This window comes from Triticum aestivum, chromosome 7D (assembly GCF_018294505.1).
Source record: "Triticum aestivum cultivar Chinese Spring chromosome 7D, IWGSC CS RefSeq v2.1, whole genome shotgun sequence".
NCBI classification, from domain to species: Eukaryota; Viridiplantae; Streptophyta; class Magnoliopsida; order Poales; family Poaceae; genus Triticum; species Triticum aestivum.
In genome coordinates, this window is record NC_057814.1 from 308,987,464 (window position 1) to 309,006,793 (window position 19,330).

At 43.7% G+C, this 19,330-nt stretch overlaps 1 non-coding gene and 2 pseudogenes across 1 annotated transcript; 1 reads left to right on the top strand and 2 right to left on the bottom strand.

Moving 5' to 3' along the window:
* Window positions 1-359: 359 nt before the first annotated feature.
* Window positions 360-446, bottom strand: TRNAS-UGA (transfer RNA serine (anticodon UGA)). Its single transcript has one exon. It is a non-coding gene; the product is annotated as a tRNA-Ser (tRNA).
* A 9,728-nt stretch (window positions 447-10,174) lies between these two features.
* On the bottom strand, window positions 10,175-10,798 carry LOC123171084 (uncharacterized; annotated as a pseudogene).
* A 568-nt stretch (window positions 10,799-11,366) lies between these two features.
* Window positions 11,367-12,436, top strand: LOC123171085 (NADH-ubiquinone oxidoreductase chain 6-like; annotated as a pseudogene).
* The last annotated feature ends 6,894 nt before the right edge of the window (window positions 12,437-19,330 follow it).

The window sequence follows — 19,330 nt, forward strand, 5'->3', positions numbered from 1 at the left end:
ATTTAGGAATTTGAGCGCTTATGTAGCTAAAAACTCTGCCACCTGAATACTTGATTCATTAAGGTCGTCACCCTATACCCGGAAGTCTCTATCGTTTTCTTTGTCTGTTAAGCTTCACAGGGTTGGGACTCCCTAAATCAAACCGCAATCGTTGTTTATCAACCACTCACGATGAGACCAAGATCTTCTACTTAGCTCCCATAGGTCATCCACCCGGGGCGGAAGATAACGAAAGGGAGACAAAGTCCTAACTAAATCAACACACAATAACCTCAACCTTCTACCCATTCCATCCATCATATCAGTCGAGGAGATTCGTTCTTATCTATAGATAATGCAAGATAGAACTTATGACCTCGCGGATGGAGAGGGATTCGAACCCCCGGTATTCCTATCAATACTTCGGTTTTCAAGACTGACTCTTTCAACCACTCAGACATCCATCCCTGCGCTCGCTCGCCCTATCTATCTGCGCGCTGGCAGGTAGGGACAACTCTATGTGACTCGCTACGCTTGCTTGCGCCCCACCCCATAAGCTGACTCTATTGCCTAGCGGTTAGCGACACTTTTCCGGTAGTACGAATCGCTATGCTTCGCTTCTTTCTATATGATAATATGCACCGTCGGTTGCTGCGCTCCCTGCAGGTAATAGCAAGAGAGTGAAGAACGAACGATCATCAAAAAAGTCAGCAGTGAATGAGTCCGACTCGAGTTTGTGAGTCAAAGGCGTGGCAAGAGAGCGAGTTCGACTCGCGAACGATCCGCAAGTGAAAGACCGATCCTTTAACGCCAGTACTATTGCGAGACTGGTACTTGGCGGCTCACGAGCAACATATAGAAAAAGGTTGCCCATCACTCCCTCGCTCCTTTTTCAAGGCCCACCGCTCCCCCATTATTTAAGTATCTATCCCGGCTTGCATTTTGGGGCGAGTACTACAGTTCCTCCATAATCACACAAAACGCCCAGCTTCGAAGAGCTGCTCTCTCCCTACTCCACAGCAAGGTGTGGAATCTGGATCTACTGTGTATTCTGACTCAACTGGATCAAGTCAGATACTAAGCCTTCTACTACTACTACTTAGGAGATCAAATGCTATATTTCATAGATTGGACTCTCTTACTGTGTTTTTTCAGGGCTGTTCCCGAGCCAGGTTCCCTGGATCCATTCTTACCTAAATGGATGAATGAAGAAGGGGGCGAGCAGATACGACGGCCACACACACTTCTTTTTAGCCGAATAAAGCCGGATCTACTACACGGCTAGGATAAGAGAAGGATTGAGAAAGCAAGATCAAACCTACTCTACTGTCGATTCAAAAGGTAAACAACCCCCGAAGACTTTATCAATGAGTGGATCAAAGAAGTTTATCTATCTAAGTCATCGTATATAAGGGAAGAAGCCCGCCCCTGATCGAAGAATGAAGAAGCTAGCCCGGGTAGACTTTAAGACCAACTTGGTGTAGAGATGACTATGATGGTCGGCCTCCACAGACTGAACGCGGGAGATTCTTTCACCCTGTTTTTAGTAGTGCGAGGAGGATAGAGCTCCCAGCAATGACTGATTGTTCGTATGAGCGAAGGAGCGAGCATGCTTTACCCTTAGAGTGAAGTTTACATTCACAGGTCTTGTGGGAACTCCTTCCGTTCAGGTAGCCATAGTCACTCAGGGCTATAGTGGTAGTAGCAAGATCGAAATTGTGAGATTGGCTCGATCACAAACTATCAAGAAGAAAGATCAAGATTCACTTTTGTCGGGCAAAGAACTCTATTGAGGAAATGACTTCGCTCACTGAAGACCAAGCAGCAGCCATTCTAGATGAAAGGACACAAGCCTAAAACTTGAATGTGGATCTATTTATCTTGAATTCCTATCTTCAGAAATAAAGAGTTGCCTATCTTCAGAAATCCTGGTATAGTTGACTTGCCTCTGTTCTCGCACCGGTGTCTGCCAGGGTCTGAACCATTAGGTAGAGGATCAACTGAAAGAAAAGCCAGACAGAGATCTTGCGCCAGATCCGTATACATTCAGCACCCTCATTACAGCATTTGCTAAGCATGAAAAGTGGAAACATCTTAGTAGCCATAGTCACTCAGGGCTATAGTGGTAGTAGCAAGATCGAAATTGTGAGATTGGCTCGATCACAAACTATCAAGAAGAAAGATCAAGATTCACTTTTGTCGGGCAAAGAACTCTATTGAGGAAATGACTTCGCTCACTGAAGACCAAGCAGCAGCCATTCTAGATGAAAGGACACAAGCCTAAAACTTGAATGCGGATCTATTTATCTTGAATTCCTATCTTCAGAAATAAAGAGTTGCCTATCTTCAGAAATGCTGGTATAGTTGACTTGCCTCTGTTCTCGCACCGGTGTCTGCCAGGGTCTGAACCATTAGGTAGAGGATCAGCTGAAAGAAAAGCCAGACAGAGATCTTGCGCCAGATCCGTATACATTCAGCACCCTCATTACAACATTTTCTAAGCATGAAAAGTGGTTGGAGCTATGGTTATGTGCACGAAAATGCAGGAGAAAGGATGGCACCCAGAGACGAGGAAGGGAGTAGCAAGCGACGAAATGCTTCGGGGAGTTGAAAATAAGCATAGATCCGGAGATTCCCAAATAGGTCAACCTTTTGAACTGCCTGCTGAATCCATGAGCAGGCAAGAGACAACCTGGCGAACTGAAACATCTTAGTAGCCAGAGGAAAAGAAAGGATAATGTTGCTCTTCAGAAAACGCGTATAGTAAGTAGTCTTCGTCGATGGGACAAACGCTCCAGTGTATGCGTTACGAGGCAACTAGCATTTTGTATGGAAGTTCGTGAAAGAATGTTCATGTTTTTCGTTGGAAAAACCAACGCCGATTTAAAACTAAGTCTCCCTTTCTCTTTTGTTTGGGAGGAGAGCTGAAAAAATGGGGAGTCACGATGGATCCTTTTTTTCCCGGATTCAATGGACGGAATGCTTGTGGAATTTGACCCTTCGTCGTGATACCCAAATTCCGTCAATGGGCCGGCTATGAGCGTAGAATGTGTGAGTTCGAATTTCATGGAGTTGGAGGCTGAAATAAATTCCCCTCCTCCCCCTAATCCAAACCCTTATTCTCAGATTCCTTATTTCCTCGCTGCTAATGCAAATATTGATTACTTTTCTCAAATGCAAATTTCTTATCAAATGCAGATTTCTTATCAAATGCAGATGTATTTTTTATTTCATTTAACTTATTTGAGCGGCCAGCCACTTTTGCCTTTTCCGTGGGTACCGATGTATGTGCATTTTTGATGTCTTTTTATATGCGCTTTTGGAATTTTCCCTTCTAAGCAAACTTTTTTTTGCCATTTTCTCTTTAATTGAACTTGACTAGTATAAGCTCCGTATTGAATTGAAAAACTATTTCCGGCTCCGTATTGAATTGAAAAACTATTTCCGGCTCCGTATTGAATTGAAAAACTATTTAAGGCTCCATATTGAATTGAAAAACTATTTAAGGATCCGTATTGAAAACTCGAATTGGATTTTGTGTTGGCTGGCCTACCGGCCCGCAGATTAGGTTGGCTTTTATCGCCAACTGAACTGTGTAACCAAAGCGATTCCTTCTTGGTGGAGATAGGTGGGTCCTGGTCCAACCTAAGTCAGTTCGAACCTGACGGGTCGTTCGTTCGTGTGGAGAATCTCTCTCCTTTTCTTCTAAGTCTTGCTTCATTAAGTTACTTGCTCTCTTAGCCTCATAATAATAATCAATATTCAAATACTTTATGCTAAATTCTGTATAGCAATCAATGTCTGAGGGCATAGAGAACCTTAAGAGGATAGGAAAGTCTATTTATTTGAGACCAGTGAGGTCAGAAATTCAAGCATTCGGGTCAAGACTATAAGGCGTTTTCAGGCCATACCTCAAAAGGCTCGCTACCTTCTCTAGATACTTGATTGGAAGAGAGGGTAGATGTAAGAGAGTTAAAGCACCTCGCTGGAAGAAAGGTATAATGGAAAGTCAATCAATATTTTATCCGGAACTAAATAGGTCATTTACGACTCAATGGTTTATCAATCAAATACATCAGCATTCCAAAATACTACCCGCTAACGCCCTCACTCTTTGACTTAGAGGTCTTAGCCCCACCTTTACTTATATCTTAGACTTATACTCTTCCTTACTTCCCTTCTCTGGCCATGTGGTTGAGGATATTTGAAAAAAGAAGAAATTGACAATACCTACTATCGATGCCTAAGAGTAGGTCTTTACCAGCTTGCCTAATAAGAGTAGTTTAATACCAGCTTACTTGTACAAGCTTATACTATAAGAGTGAGTACGCTACCTTCTTGATTGTTATCACCAGAAAGATATTTTGAAACCATCCTGGTGTCATTTACTTTCATAAAGCAAATCTTAGTAAATAAATGTGGGTGATCCTACTTAGAATAAGACTTATATTGTGGTGTGAGGTACCAATATAACTCCACTTTATGCGTATAGGAAGGCGGCTGCTTAGAATGCTAAACAGGCCTACTAGATGGCTTATGCTAGAACAAGTCAAGCTCAACAATGCTTAAGCCCAAGGAATGGATGCGTTAAAGACTAGAAATATAGAGTTTATCTCAACCTAACCTATGCAAGCACTTATCCCCTTGCCTTGGATTAGGCACTACAACTATATGTGACTTAGAATCTGACCACTCATTTAGAAAGTGAATCATCAACCACTCATTTAGAAGCCGCTCATGCAACAACGTTTAAGTAAATCCTTCCGCCCTTATTTTCTTTAGTCTAGTTGTTGGAGGAAATGTGCCTTGAACACATTACGTATACTAGCTGAGCTTTGTCCCTAATCGTGACTAGTTGTTATTAGTTTCGATCAAATTTCCCCCCAGCCGACAATGCCTCAGCTTCTCAAAATCTAGGAAGCTCTGAAAAAAAAGTCATCATTATGAAAAGATACTAGCGCTACTAATAAGGGAAGCTACTTTTTTCTAAGAAAGGAATAAAGCAGAAAACTAAAGAAAGAGATCTTAAGTGGGTCCCGCGAGTAGTTTGTCTTTTTTCAGTCCATATAAGAAGATACTTTCAGGGTTGCCCAAGAAGGGACGGGCCTATCTATTGGTGGTACTAGTTCCGCGGGAGGGGCAGGATTTCGGTGCCGTCAGCATGGGTCCGGCTATCGATCACAAGGGTCTAGATACGGGTCTCGAATGGAAAAGTATGCTACATATTGCTCTACTCCAGTTCCCTCTGCTTACACCTGGTCAATTCGTTGATCGCCCCTTTTATTTCTGATTTTCAAAAGGGCCCCGCTCTCGTCTCTGCTGACGAAGCCTTTATCTCTGTCTCTGTTATCCTCGTACATGTTGATCTCTTCAACTAATAGAGTCTATGCTATTGGTGATGCTGGTTCTACCTCAACAACAGGATCTGCAAATTGATTTTCAACTAACAGCCTCTGCTTCAATTTGTGATGAAAGGTCGACTAGTTTTCACCGAATCTTCAATTACGCACCGGTAACTTTTTTCCATTTCCGAGGTCCAGAGGGGAAGACGAAGTACAGCCTAGTTCAGAGAGTCACGATTGAATCCAGGTTAATTCAGCAATAGCTTGAGCAATACTCCGATATTGATTTGATTCTCCGCTACCCACCAAGGTAGAAACTGCTTGATCCGCAAAAGAAGTATGCTTTATTTGCTTATAGAACAAAAGTATACGCTTTTTCAGGGAAAGATAGATGGAATAGGGCATTCAGCAGTTTGAAGAGGTAGCCTTTTTCAGTAGCAGTCTTGTAAGCAAGCACCGTACGTTCAATCTATACTAGCAAGAGTCTTTCCTCTTATAAAGCCTAAGCACGTTGCATGACTTAATGCCGGCTCTTTATCATACATCTTCTGTAGAACCAATAAATATAAGGGTATGTGTTAGCACATCTTGTTCGTGCTCTGCACCATGTTTTTCCTGTATACCGGCAGCTAGCATCCCATCAGTAACCTACGGGCGAGATTTCTTGAGGGGGGCTGGCCATGGTTTTTTAACCCACCCTTTCATTCACTTAAGACCCAAAGCAGAAAAGGTTTGCGATCCATATACTAGAATTTGGTTCCACCGAAGTACAAAGACTAAACTGGTCGACTCCACCGCAGGGGCGAGATGTTGAGCTTCCTCGACGCCTACTCTGGGTATCAGCAAGTCTATATGGCTGAGGAAGACAAAGAAAAAACTAGTTTTATCGCCCCTTCCTTCTGCTACAAGCGGATGCCCTTCGGTTTGATAAATGTCGGCGCCACATTTAAGCGCCTAATGAGCCTCATCCTCAGGTCTTAGTTGGGTCGTAATGCAGAAGTGTACGTTGACGACGCCGTCATCAAAAGCCGCTTGGCAGGGACTCACCCCAAAAACACCTCTTTTTTGCATCTGCTGAGCAGAACCAATTACCAGATCCTACTTCTAAGCTCTATGCTCTACTTCGGCCTTGCTCTCGCTTATGGGTAGGAAGGACAATAAGTAGGAATTCATGTTGGCTAACTATTCTATCCAGGCGGAAGTTGTTTTCATAGGAAAGAAGGAAGGTTTTGCGCGTTGGTTGTATCAAATTTCCCTTTCTAATAGCATACAAAAATAGATAAGAAAGTTATGACGATGATAAGGTAAATGAAAACCTTTGATTTACCTTACCATCAATTCTGTCTTATCTCTGTGCCTCCTCTAGCCATTTCATAATTGGATATTGTCATTCAAATCTGTTATGACAACTGTTTGGTAAGCAGGGATTCGAATCAAACAATAAATACCAACTCTAAGTGTGATGGATGGTACCTGGTGCCTAATTTCATGGTATCTTTCTTGGCGCCTACCACAGGAAAACCCCTCCTTCTTTTTGGAGGAAATCAAATGAGTAAAGGTTTCTGCCGACTCCCCTCAAGGAACCACTCACTACACAACTTGAAACCACGGACCTACCTCCTGCTTTTGACTTTCTTCTTTGTCCCAATTCATATCGAGCATGTCTTTCTCCATCTATAGATAGAGAGAATATAGGATAGGGGCGCTCAAAGCGAATAGGATTCTGTATCTAATACTAATACGTACTAACCGCATTCAAGATTGACTTGGCCTCTTATTTTGGATAGGCAGAAATGCTTACGCCCTAGGGGTTTAAAGGGCCCGCTCCCTTTGGTTGACTCATCAGGCTCACCACCTTTTGGAGCTCATCCAACAGTCAGTCTACTTAATCATAATCATAATCAATCCGTTGCTATTGCTATCTATCGCCATACCCACAAGAGGGTAATTTATCCAACTCCCCGTGCGAAAGCAAGTCCCGCGTCAGCAGTGATTCGAGTTGTTCCTTGAGAGCAGGCTTATGGCATTCCAGGTAAACATAACAATATGAGAGAGAACTCCGTTCGGCTTATAAGTACTCGATTGAACCAATTGTTTTTTCATTTCCTAGTAGGTCACCTTGGGCCGGCTGCTGACTTTCTAGAAAGAGACAAGGAAGTCGATTCAACATAAGGGAAGAAAGCATATTTTAGGTTTACTCCTTCCATGTCTAGTAGGAGTGCGTGCTTCTTATTGCCTTTTGAGCAGTAGTTGTATACATTCCTCACTCAGTCTAATTAATTATCTTTCTCCCTACCCAAATACCAAGGGAGGTTTATGAGTCGTATCCTCCTTACGAGATAGCGGAAGTAGCATTAGCGGGAAAAGTAAGCTCGTTTTCAAGCCTTCTCTTTCGTAACCTTTGATTAGTCCCTTAGATGCCCTTAGCAAGAATGATGCAGGAGCAAGAAAGTCTATTTCCCTCGCCTTTCAAGAATCTTGCTATTCAAATAGCACAGTATAAAATGCAATCCATAAGTCATGTTGGTCAATCAATGACAATGATAAGCTCTATAAAAAAAGAGTCTATTGCTCTTCGACACGTTTTATATCTACTTCAGTCATGCTTTATTGGAGTTATCTGATGCCAAGGAGGAAGGAATAGAGATTAGGATCCTAGCCTTGTTCCGTTTGAAGTTCCTAAGAGAGGTTACAAAAGAAAGGGATGCTCAAACCAAGGATTTGGAGTCTTATTAGTGCATCAATCTACAGAAAGGTAGGGGGGCATACCTGTGTGAAAATGGAGTGTAAAGCATATTCTAGATATTTCACTTCGAATTTCTTCCTCTTAAAAGAGTCAAGTCCGCAGGGTTCCCTAAATTCCCCAGGAATCAAGTGGGACTGGGAGATCGTTGTTCATTCAGTGGTTGGCCCTCCCCCTAATAAGTACCTACCAAGAATTGGGCCAGTTAGTTCAAGTGGTACCGAATCACAAAGAACAGTTGAGTTTTCTAATTCATCTATTATTCTATTTTTTGCATTTCTAGAATAGCGTTGGAGCCGGGACACACATTTCTGCCTGAGTTCCAACAGCAAACCAAATACGTTATCGTGGAAAACGAGTTTCGCCAACACAGAAGAGTTTGTGTGCTTTTTATTTTCACATGAGTTTCACATATGTGATGGTTGGTTGGGAGGGTACGGCAAATGACTCTAGAATCTTTCTGGATACAACCACTGAACCGGAAAATGGCCACTATCGTCACCGAGAAAATACTATCTTGTGGACTCAGGCTCTACGTTTATGCCTTAAGGTCTTTCTCCTTACCGTGGGGAGCGGTACCACTTGCATGATTCTAGAGAAGAAGGCGGTGTCCCGACCACAAGGCGGTTAAATTCCACTGGTGCTTGCTAGCCAGTCAAGAACAACAAGAAGACTGTGGGAAGGTCTTCACGCTACGCCGAAGACGACGATGGCTCCATACCGGGTGGTAATACACAGGTATAGTATTTCCTGTAATGATGTGAAACTGTATATTTCAGAGAAATAGCTCAGTTCGAGAGGAAGGCGGAAACAGTTCCGGGTTTTTTAACCTGATTCCTATTCATTTACCGGTAAAGGAAGGAATTCTTATCTATTTCTCGAGGCAATTATACTCATATCAACAATATGAACTGCATGAGAATTAGCATATAGAAAGAAAGCTTTACCGAATACAGGTCTAGTAGGTATAGAGCCGTAAGCGTGCTGGGGGTGCCGGTGCTTAGGCAGATGCCCCATTGTTCATGATGTTGCAATGAATCCAGTGGATCATCCTCATGGAGGAGGTGAGGGGCGCACGAAAGGAGGTAGAACTTTGGTGTCACCTTGGGGAAAGCTCACCAAAGCAGGATTTCGGGCAGTAGTAGGGGTGGTGAAACTTTAGATGTCAAATGCCACCAATTTTTCTGCTCAAGTTAGAACGTAGTTTTTTGAAGTGAATTGGCCAGTTCCTTTTAAAAGGAGACTGGTTTATTTTTATAAGCGATTGGCTTCACTTTAGATTTGTTATCGTAATTTCTCTTTTATTTATGGGTTGTTATTTATTATTTCGATTTTTGATAAACGAAACGAATCCAAGCCCGACAAGTAGAATTCCATTCGGTACCTTTGGGGTTTTCTTTTTCCTTCTGGATGACGACGTCACCGCGTCTCCTTATTGCTATTGCGATGGTGACGAGGAACAAAGGGCCGGGGAGATCATCGAAATTACCTCTAGCCCGGAGCCAGAGGGGGTCGTCGACACAACGCCAACCCTGGTAGTGGGGCACTTCGAAGGTCTGGAGACCCTCCTTGAGATTCCCCCTTTACCGGAAATGCCACCCGTAGGTCCTTCCTTAGCTCCAGAAGAAAGGGAGAAAGCCCCCTGGCCTAAACCTTGATCCATCCCAGAGTAGCCGCCGGCTGGACGGCGGCGAACGGGGGGCAAACTCCTCAAAACGAAGTTCTACTTTGTCTTTGAAATAATTGGAAGAATCGGACTCTAAGTTTAAAGTAGGGGTAGAGTCTTTAGAGGCTCGCTTAGAAGGAATAAAGAGAAAAAAGCAACTGCAAGCATTCGGGGCTTCTCCTTTTGAGACCGCGAAAGTAGAGCTGGTTACGTCCATTGGGGAAACTTCCCAGTTTCCTGCGGGACTGCTTTTGTCTCTGGATGTCAAATGCCCCTTGACGGGCAAACGGGAGGCTCTCGAAAAGACGATAGAGGCCATCTTGAAATGCCAAGGGAAGCCAACAGACTCCCTAGCGTCTCTACTCGACCTAAAATGCGATCTTGAGGACCCCGAAAAACTTGAGACCACTCTCCGTCCATATTTAGGACGGTTAGGGCGATTTTTTAAGAAATAAAAACCTTCTGTCGATTTATCCACACTTCCATGATTCTAGAGGAAAGCTAACTACTTGCTGGCTGGGAGTTGTATGAGCGGTAATGTCCACGTACGGCTCCGTGAGAAGGTCGACGGAAATGGCCTTGTTGTACCTCACTCCCGTCTTCAATGGGGTCTGCCCTTTTTTAGGAGAGTATGCCAATATGATCTTAATGAGGTGCGGGGCTTTGCATCTGACATTCGTTGGGCTTTCGTCTGCGCGAGCCCGCGTCCCGGCCTTTTTGTGCAATAAACCCCTCCGGCCGAAGACTAGTGATAGGTTGTCCCGCGGAGCTTTCGGAGAAGGGTAGCCTAGTGTGTAAGCACAGCAATGAACCACGGTGAACCCTCAGACGACCCTTCTAAGACAAGGGGGAGATCCTCAGTAGTGGTGACCCTTTGACTCTTCCACTGACATATATATGTACCGAATGCTCATACGGGAAAGTGAACTCCTGGGTATGGAACCAGGGGGGTTGCTCCGAGAAAAAATCCTTTCTTTCTCGTCCACTCTAGGGGGTGCGGACACACCTGCGCGGATTACAGGTGACGGTTACAAGAATGGCGGGGAAGTGAAGAGTACCCGACGACATTCAGGGATGAATGTAGACCCATCGGGCGGGGATAATCATTCCGGTCCTAGGAGAGGTGGCGACGCCAGTCTGAGCTGAGGGAAGCCAGCCAATTGAGTCACTGAAACGACCGCAGGAGGCGCACCCTAAGCCCAGATTCTCGGAGATGCTATTGCGAAATACGGCTTCCTTAATATCCAAATTTCAATAAGGGGGCTGGGCTGCTCACCTTCATAGAAAGGTGACCGGGCCTAGATTAGATGTTCGCCTTTTTATAGAATAGAAAGAGAAGGTAAGGGGGGTTTGGAGATTCTTGAAAGAATGCATGGCTTCCTCCTATTCCGCTTCAACAGAAGCCCTTAAAATCATGCTGCTATGGCAGCAAGGGTTATCCATTTCATAGGCGAGGGTGGGGGAGAAGCAAGCTGAACCTCTGATCGACCCGGACACGTCAAAAATTATCGGCGCCGAGAGAAAGACGAGATTCAGTAAGTAATTCAGTGAGTGCTTTATTTTATAAGAAGAGTGTCGGCTTGGAAAAAGAAAAAGAAATATGAACAACCGCGCTGGTTGTAATAGATCGACTTGAATGCGTCTTCTTGCTCCAGCATTCAAGTTCCATTTCAAGGGAGGACGACGTACCATGATACTTTCTGTTTTGTCGATCCCTTCTTTGGTCTCTAGTTTGATGGTTGTACGTGCTAAAAATCCGGTACATTCCATTTTGTTTCCGATCCTAGTCTTTTGCGACACTTCTGGTTTACTTATTTTGTTAGGTCTCGACTTCTCCGCTATGATCTCCCCAGTAGTTCATATAGGGGCTATTGCCGTTTCATTCCTATTCGTGGTTATGATGTTCAATATTAAAATAGCGGAGATTCACGAAGAAGTATTGCGCTATTTACCAGTGAGTGGTATTATTGGACTGATCTTTTGGTGGGAAATGTTCTTCATTTTAGATAATGAAACCATTCCATTACTACCAACCCACAGAAATACGACCTCTCTGAGATATACGGTTTATGCCGGAAAGGTACGAAGTTGGACTAATTTGGAAACATTGGGCAATTTGCTTTATACCTACTATTCCGTCTGGTTTTTGGTTTCTAGTCTGATTTTATTAGTAGCTATCATTGGGGCTATAGTACTTACTATGCATAGGACTACAAAGGTGAAAAGACAGGATGTATTCCGACGAAATGCCTTGGATTCTAGGAGGAATATAATGAACATGACTATTTCTCCTTTTGGCCATAGCCATAGAAGAACCTTCTCCTCCAAAGCGGAGGGAGGGGAATCTCAGGATTCCTATGACCCTGCTTATATCGATTTTTAAGAGCTCGTTTAGGGTTTTTCCCGGGTTTGGTACCAAATCTGGATAAACTCCTTTCGGTTCTTAAACCTGAGGAAATTCTATTTCTGGCTTTTCGCTTCCCGCGAGATGCGAACATGTTTAAATTGCCCCTAAAGAATATCCAAAATATGATTAAAGAAGCGATGGAGGAGGAAAATAGATACAAGCCTCCGGTGGAAGGTTGTGAAGACCGTCATATGACTCCGGAGGAAAGGAAAAAATTGCTTGAAGCATTTTCTTTCCTATGGGATAAAAACAATGAATTGGAACTATTGAGTGGTGTAGGTATCCATCTTAGCAAATAGAGATACCGAGGCCCACCAACCTACTACTTGTTGGTTTGGTGAGGAAAGAGGAGTGGGTATGAGGGCTTCTTTCACTTTTGAAGTTCAAGTGTCTTCTCTTCAAGAGAATAGAGCATAATTGTAGGATTATATGGATATCAGTGCTTTTATTCAATTCCCGAGGCACTCTTCAACGATTGAGGAGATTCCCGAGGCAGTCTTAGTGCTATCGTCAGGGTCACCAGCCTACTGTACCCCTTATTCTGGCTTAGCCTTGCTTAAACAGAAGAGGCTTGGTTAGCATCCTTTCTATCAGGTGCTGTTCTTTGCTACCAACAATTCTTTAAGTACGCGGTGAAGTAAATAATAGTGCACTTGCTGACAGTAGAACCCCCAAGAAATCTCACAGTATAGGCCGATATCTTTGTGCAATGTCATTTACAAGCTATGCTCCAAAGTCTTGGCAAATAGGCTGAGAGAAGTACTGGATGAGATCATTTCCGAGGACTTATTAAATAGGGGTGCTTTTTCTACGAATATAATCAATTCCATAATGCTATCCGCTTTGACGAAGCAAATCAGATGACGGGCGATCTACGCCTCGAAAAGGAGAAGAAGTGGTTCTCGATACTGAGCAAAAAGTCACTTTCGATGCAGAAAGTAGGAAACCAAGGAAGCAGGCATTGGCAAAGAGTGAATCTTTATCCGATCCTATAATGGCTCAATCCGATCCAACAACGGTACTTCCAAAGGCTCCTCGGCTAAGAAAAATAATAGTTGTATTGGCAAGGCATGAAAGGGATTTTCTAATACTATCCGAAGACGAATCGGAATACGGAACCGGAAGCCGTAGCGCAGAACCTTTAGCTTGAGCGGAAGGGGAGGAAACCGGCTATTCGAACTGGCGGGTGGGTGGATACCCTAGTGCTTATTGCTTTGTCGGAGCAGGGGCGGAGAGGGATTCATTAGTTTGACAACACAAGGGTGTCATGTGGAGAAAGAGAATTGAACTATTCTCCGGGTACTAGTACCGCTTAAGCCCAAGCATGTGAAGAAATCCTGTAAGATGGACTTGATTTACTTTCCTTTCCAAGACCTATACCATATGGTTTGGGTATACCACTATCACCTATCGAAATGAAACACTAACCTGCCCACGACCCCCTATACTGGATACCTTTGCTTTGAAACCAATGACTAGTAGAGGATTTCGAGGAACAACAACAAAGGGAAGTAGGGATGGGCTTTCCTCGGATTAGTATTCGGATTTCGCTGGTCTTGCCAATGGTTGTTATTCAAAAGAAGGGTTCGCACCTGCAAGGAAGAATATATTTTCTAGTTGTAGCTTTCGAGGAGAAGAAGGATTGAATCAAAGCGACGAGCAAAGGCAAAGCAATGGCATGTTTGGAATTCCATAGAGGAATCCCCAAGCAAAGGCCAGGATGCTAATGCTAACGCTATTGATATTCCTAGCGCTTGTTTTCGTAGGATGCCGAGGACTCTTGCTTGAATACAACTAGAGAATTATCAAAAGAATACGACTAGCTCTTTACCGCGGGGATGCGTTGGGAGGAATCAATTATTTAACCCGGTGACCTGATAGGAGTCGTGACTGTGTGGGTAGCATTATCAAAAGAAGGAAATTCGCAACGCTCTAAATTTCTCTATTTTGATTCTTTTTTTAGGGATTGCGCCGTTACTGTACCTACTTTCGCTATTGCTGTTCCGCTTTGCCATTATGCGTCCCTTTGTTAGCATAATAGGAGGGTTCCTTTTTAGCGCAAGACGATGAAATAACAACCTAAGCTTATCGGCATTAGCAAATTGAGAAATCGAATAGATCCCCGGCCGTTGGATAGGAGCACTGCCGTTACCGTGCTTAGAATTGATGAAATTGGATTTCTTACAAAACCCAAGATCTTCCTATTCGTAGTTTTCTTACAAAACCCAGGATCTTCCTATTCGTAGGTGGTATACAACTACCCCTATCCCTATTGTTTTGATACATGGCGTATTGGCTTTTTGTTTTTCTAGCTAAAGATCCATCTTTCCTGGATTAGTGATTAGTTCAATCCATACCCCTATGGAATTAAAAAAGCAAGGGCAGAGGGACCTGGATCCGGAACCATACAATAATTCGTAGGAACCCACACCGGATAGAGGGCCGTCCCTTCCTCTTAAGAGGTGTAATTCTGTTTGGGGATGACATTAGATAATCCGAATCGTAGTCCTCACGGGAATGGTCGCAAAATGCGAAGGAGTTTTGTTGTCGAAGCTGGGGATCTAGATAGGTACCGATCTCGGTGGGGATTTTCCTATTTTTTCTATGGAATTTGTTTCATTCCTTTCATGCACAGATGAACCTTCTGAGCTTTGGAAGTACCTTTGCCCTGGAGGATTGTCCCGTGATTGAGGGATTTCTTCACAACTATTGCGATTAAAGACATATGCAAATCCGAAACAGGGAAGTACGAAACTAAAGGGGCTTTCTCTCGATGAACTCCCTAGTTCCTATGTTTGCTTTGAGGCAGTGCTAATTGCTAATGTGTGAACTGTCACTATAGAAAAATAGATTGGAATCACTTCTAACATCAAAGATAGGAAAATTTGGCCTATTGGGTGCCCATCCATTCGACCCTATGCTATGCATTTGTGACCAATAGAGGTAAGATCATGAATACAAGATGGCGATGAGTCATGCCAAGTTTGGGGAGTGTTGCTCGTACCCTCATTGCATGTTTTCAAATAGGGCATACTGCCTGTGCTTTACTATTGAAAAACAAGTCGACAGGAGAATCCGAGTGCAACTAGATAAGAGTTCGCTTTCAAAAGAAGACAATGGCAAGTCTCAATCAACTGTCATTAGGTCAATAGTAAACAGGAGACTGCTTTGCGTATCACGGATCGAGCACACAATAAAATGCTTGAACTACACTCTCCTAGCATCAGGCCTATGGTCCATCCAAGGATAGAGCTGTAATCAGCGCCTTTCTCAGATCTTCAGATAGACAGAATTTGTCGTACACGCTTAGCCATCTCGCCCGAGGGACCCTTCCCCATAGTCCCGGCATTTCTAGTTCCGGCTAACCAAGGCACGAAAGGAAGCACTCTCGATCAAGACCTAAAAGCACACCCTCGAACCGGCATTCGAGATACCCAAAGAAAAGGATGTTTTTTATACAAGAGCTCCTGCCTTTCACTTTCATAGGAACCCAGTCTTGTTCGAGTCAATCTTATTGATGGTTAGAAGCAGAGTTCATGCTTTGCTCTAAACTGAGGTCTAGCCAGTAGATAGTAGAGAGGAGGGCTAAATCCAGGTTAATGTCCCGTCGCTCAATCCATCTATTTTTCTTTCGCGCTAGTGAACTCTGGCAGTTGGAGGAGGGAAAGGAGCATACTTTTATTACGCAAATAGAAAGTGCGAACAAAGTAGTCAACTTACTGAATCACCAGTGTCAATCGGTTTTGAAGCGCTCGATGGGCGTAGTTCGTCATCATCCTCTATTGGCCTTGTATCAACCAAGCGAAAAAGAAGGAAAGAATCTCTGAGCGAGAGTGCCAAGATGGGAACCTATTCTTCGATCGACTACCGTGCTTCTTATCTTTTTCCAATACTACGAGCCAAAGGCACACTGCTATTTAGTCACAGTCACATGCTCACCCTTGACTCTATAAATAAAACCAGTAGCTTGGGCTAGCGAGTATAGTTCCCTGGCGCCGGGCCCTCAATAAAGTCCATCATGGCCATATCCCATGGTTTCTCTTTCTTAATGCTGACCTCAATGTTGATCGACCGTTCTTATTATGATATTTTATTCAATTCATACCACTCAAAGCCCAGACCATTGGTTGCGCCGCTTTCTGCAACTCGTAGTCACAAAACCTTATTAATCTAAGTGATTTCTTGTCAACGGATCGCTATCGCTTACAAGAACGGATGCAGAATGGGACACCTGAAGGTGAAACAAGAGACTCATACCCATGGTCATCTGATTGATCTACTCGGCTTCGGTACTGAAATGAAAAGGCCAAAGGCCAAACAAAAGACGTTTCGTCTGCTCCAGACGAGGTAAGAGCGAATGATCATTTTCGTGATTTCCATCGTAAGAAGATCGACTTGTAGAATTCTAAAAATGGGGAGCAAAGGAAGAGGCAGGCTGAGCTGACTCTTGTTCATTATCATTCTCATGATGTGTGGTGCAAAGAGAAGATTCTTGTGGAAATCCCTTCTTTCTAGCTTGATCAATTTCTGTAAGAATGAAGCTAGTGACACTAAACTTCTGGCTCTTCATTATGAAGTCAACTACATGCCAAGACCCTTTATTCCAAGTAGATTGCATCTGTATTCCCTTTTGAATCAATAAGGTATTGATTGGTTGTTTTCACCTTTTGAACGAAAGCCACTACTCTTTGGAAAAGGTCCACGAGTCGAATCAGTAAGATTTCATCAAGAAGATTTATCACCACAGTGGCGTGCTATTTCATTGTTTTGTTATCTAGCCGGGCTAGAGAAGAGCTATCGCCATCATCAAACAAAGAAGCCAAGGACTGGTCAAAAGAGAGGAGGGACCACATTCTCGAATCCACTCATGGAAAATGCCCCACCTCTATCAAATTGGTATTCATCTCGAAGGAAAATAAGAGAGTTTTGTTTTACCACAATGAGTAAACAACAAGTTTGATTTTGAAAAAGCCCATTCCTTTTTTGGCTTCTTTGCCAAGGAAAGTCGTACGAAGGCAAAGCGGACAACGAGAAAAGGTACCTTTAAACCTCGTTTCAGTACCAATATTCCCGCCTTCAAGGGCATATGAAGGAGCTCCTATTGCTTAAGAAAGTACAGCAGAAATAAAGTCTTTGGGTAGATGAGGTCACTGCTTAGCCCGCTGAGCTGCTCTGTCCCCTCTACCGAGATGGGATGGTTTATGCACTTGTCCCGATGAAGCTTAGGATCCGATAGAAACACGGGGTCAACTAAGGAAAAAAATGGGAACCTTTGCATGACGCGCCTTCCTCAGGATGTGCGCTCTCTTTTCAGGATTGAGAATGATGACACAGCCTGGAGGTCCGTCGTCTACTTCTTCTGTCCAGGCCTGTTTGTATTCCCACCATACCTCTCTGCATCGTCCTTCTGTATTGGGGGCTCCCAACACCTCAGCCAATTTGTGCAGCATCTTATTCAGGATCTCGGTGCTCCCAAAAGTTGTGAGCGACTCCAGGAACAAGACCCTGCCACCTCTGTGCGTCACCGAATGAAGGAAGGAAAGAGGATGTCGTACATAAACCTAGATTTTTTCCATGTCGTCCGTATCTACGCACGGCACGATACATAAATCCTGCAATAGGAAGCACAATTTTGCTACTGGACACAAGAACGAAACCGCCAAAAACATGAAACAGAACAAAGAGGAGTAGTACAACAACTGAATCATAGTCTGACACCGCTGATGGTTGGCTGTCGTGAGGAGGGTGCATTGTAGCAGTTGCTGGTAGGATTTTGGTGTTGCTATGTTCTTGCCGCAGATGATGATATATGTAGATGGGTGAGGTTTTGGACTCGAGATATTGCTGGGAGATCACATTTGCCGTCGCATTCCAAACAATTCGTGAGCCGTTTATCTGGTTTAGTGGACATTTGCCTTGTTGATCAACTGTTTGGTATACCTAGGCTGTAGAATTGTTTTGTGCCTGGAACTCCGAACGACCCTTATACTGTTTTGCTTTCTGCTGCTTCTTGTTCTGCTTTGCCGAGAGAATTTCACCTCTGTGGAATGCCCTATAGCTATATTTAGCTATATTACTCCTCTAGCTATATTTAGCTAGTTCACCACTGTATACGACCAAGGTTTACACCTGAGAGTCTTAGTAAATCCTTGCATTCATGAAACTGACCAGATGAGAACGAAACTGGTGGGAACAATCAACTATACGGCAGCTGCGAAGTTCTAGTTGGCTTCTGAAAATCAACTATGCTGAAATAGATTCTCTTTTGAGAGCCCTACATATACCGATCAAACATTCCATTTCAGACTTGTCTGCTTTACTATCTAATAAGTTTGATAGAAATCAAGGCAGGTATAGCTTCCTTTGATCCATACCGTAATATTCAAGCTGACTTTGTCAACTTATTCCCCTTTTTTCAGGTTGAATTGACAATGCTGTACTTTCTTCAACCATAGGAATCGGAATTTCATAGGTAGAGGGGGCCAAGGTGCCAGAAACATGGATTTCATGGAAACAAGGTAATCCATAGTTGGTAGCAGATGTTCCACGGGATCAGATATCCTCCGTCTTGTCTCTGCATTCGAGGAATGCTTGTAGCTGTGCTAGGCGTGAGAAGAACTCTACAATACGATTTCTACGATTGGTACAGATTGGAATTCATTCTCGGAACTCTCCTCTAGAGAATGGTCTGGCTAAAGAGAGTGATAGATCCATCGTGTCGTGTGGAAACTAAAGCTAGGCGCCGCTATTCGTCCTCAGCCGTATTCTCATTCTGGGAAAAGGTATGGCTCGTTCTGGGAAACGATCAGTAGTAGTGGTCGATGGCAGGTATGGAAGGATCCCGGCAAGTTCCTATCTGAGATTACCACCGGCCCTGCCCTGAGCTGACTTCTTTGCTAGTAGTGAAGTGCGTTTTCACTTAGCTGGAAAAGTCCATAATCCGATTTGACCTCGGGAGCCTGTCCACGGATCTGATCAAAGTATGATTCCCTAGTACCAAAAGTCCTAAAGCCTATGGCGCCAAGCATGGGGAGTCTGCGGAGAAGAAAAACTCTATTTTGCTATGGGCCAAAACTAGTGTTTTTTCGGATTTCTAGTCTAGTTTAAGTGCAGGGCTAGAGAGTTCTCTTCCAGTATTCTTAGCTGACTGTCCGCTTGCCTGACTCGAACAAATAGCTTTTGTTTCCACAAGG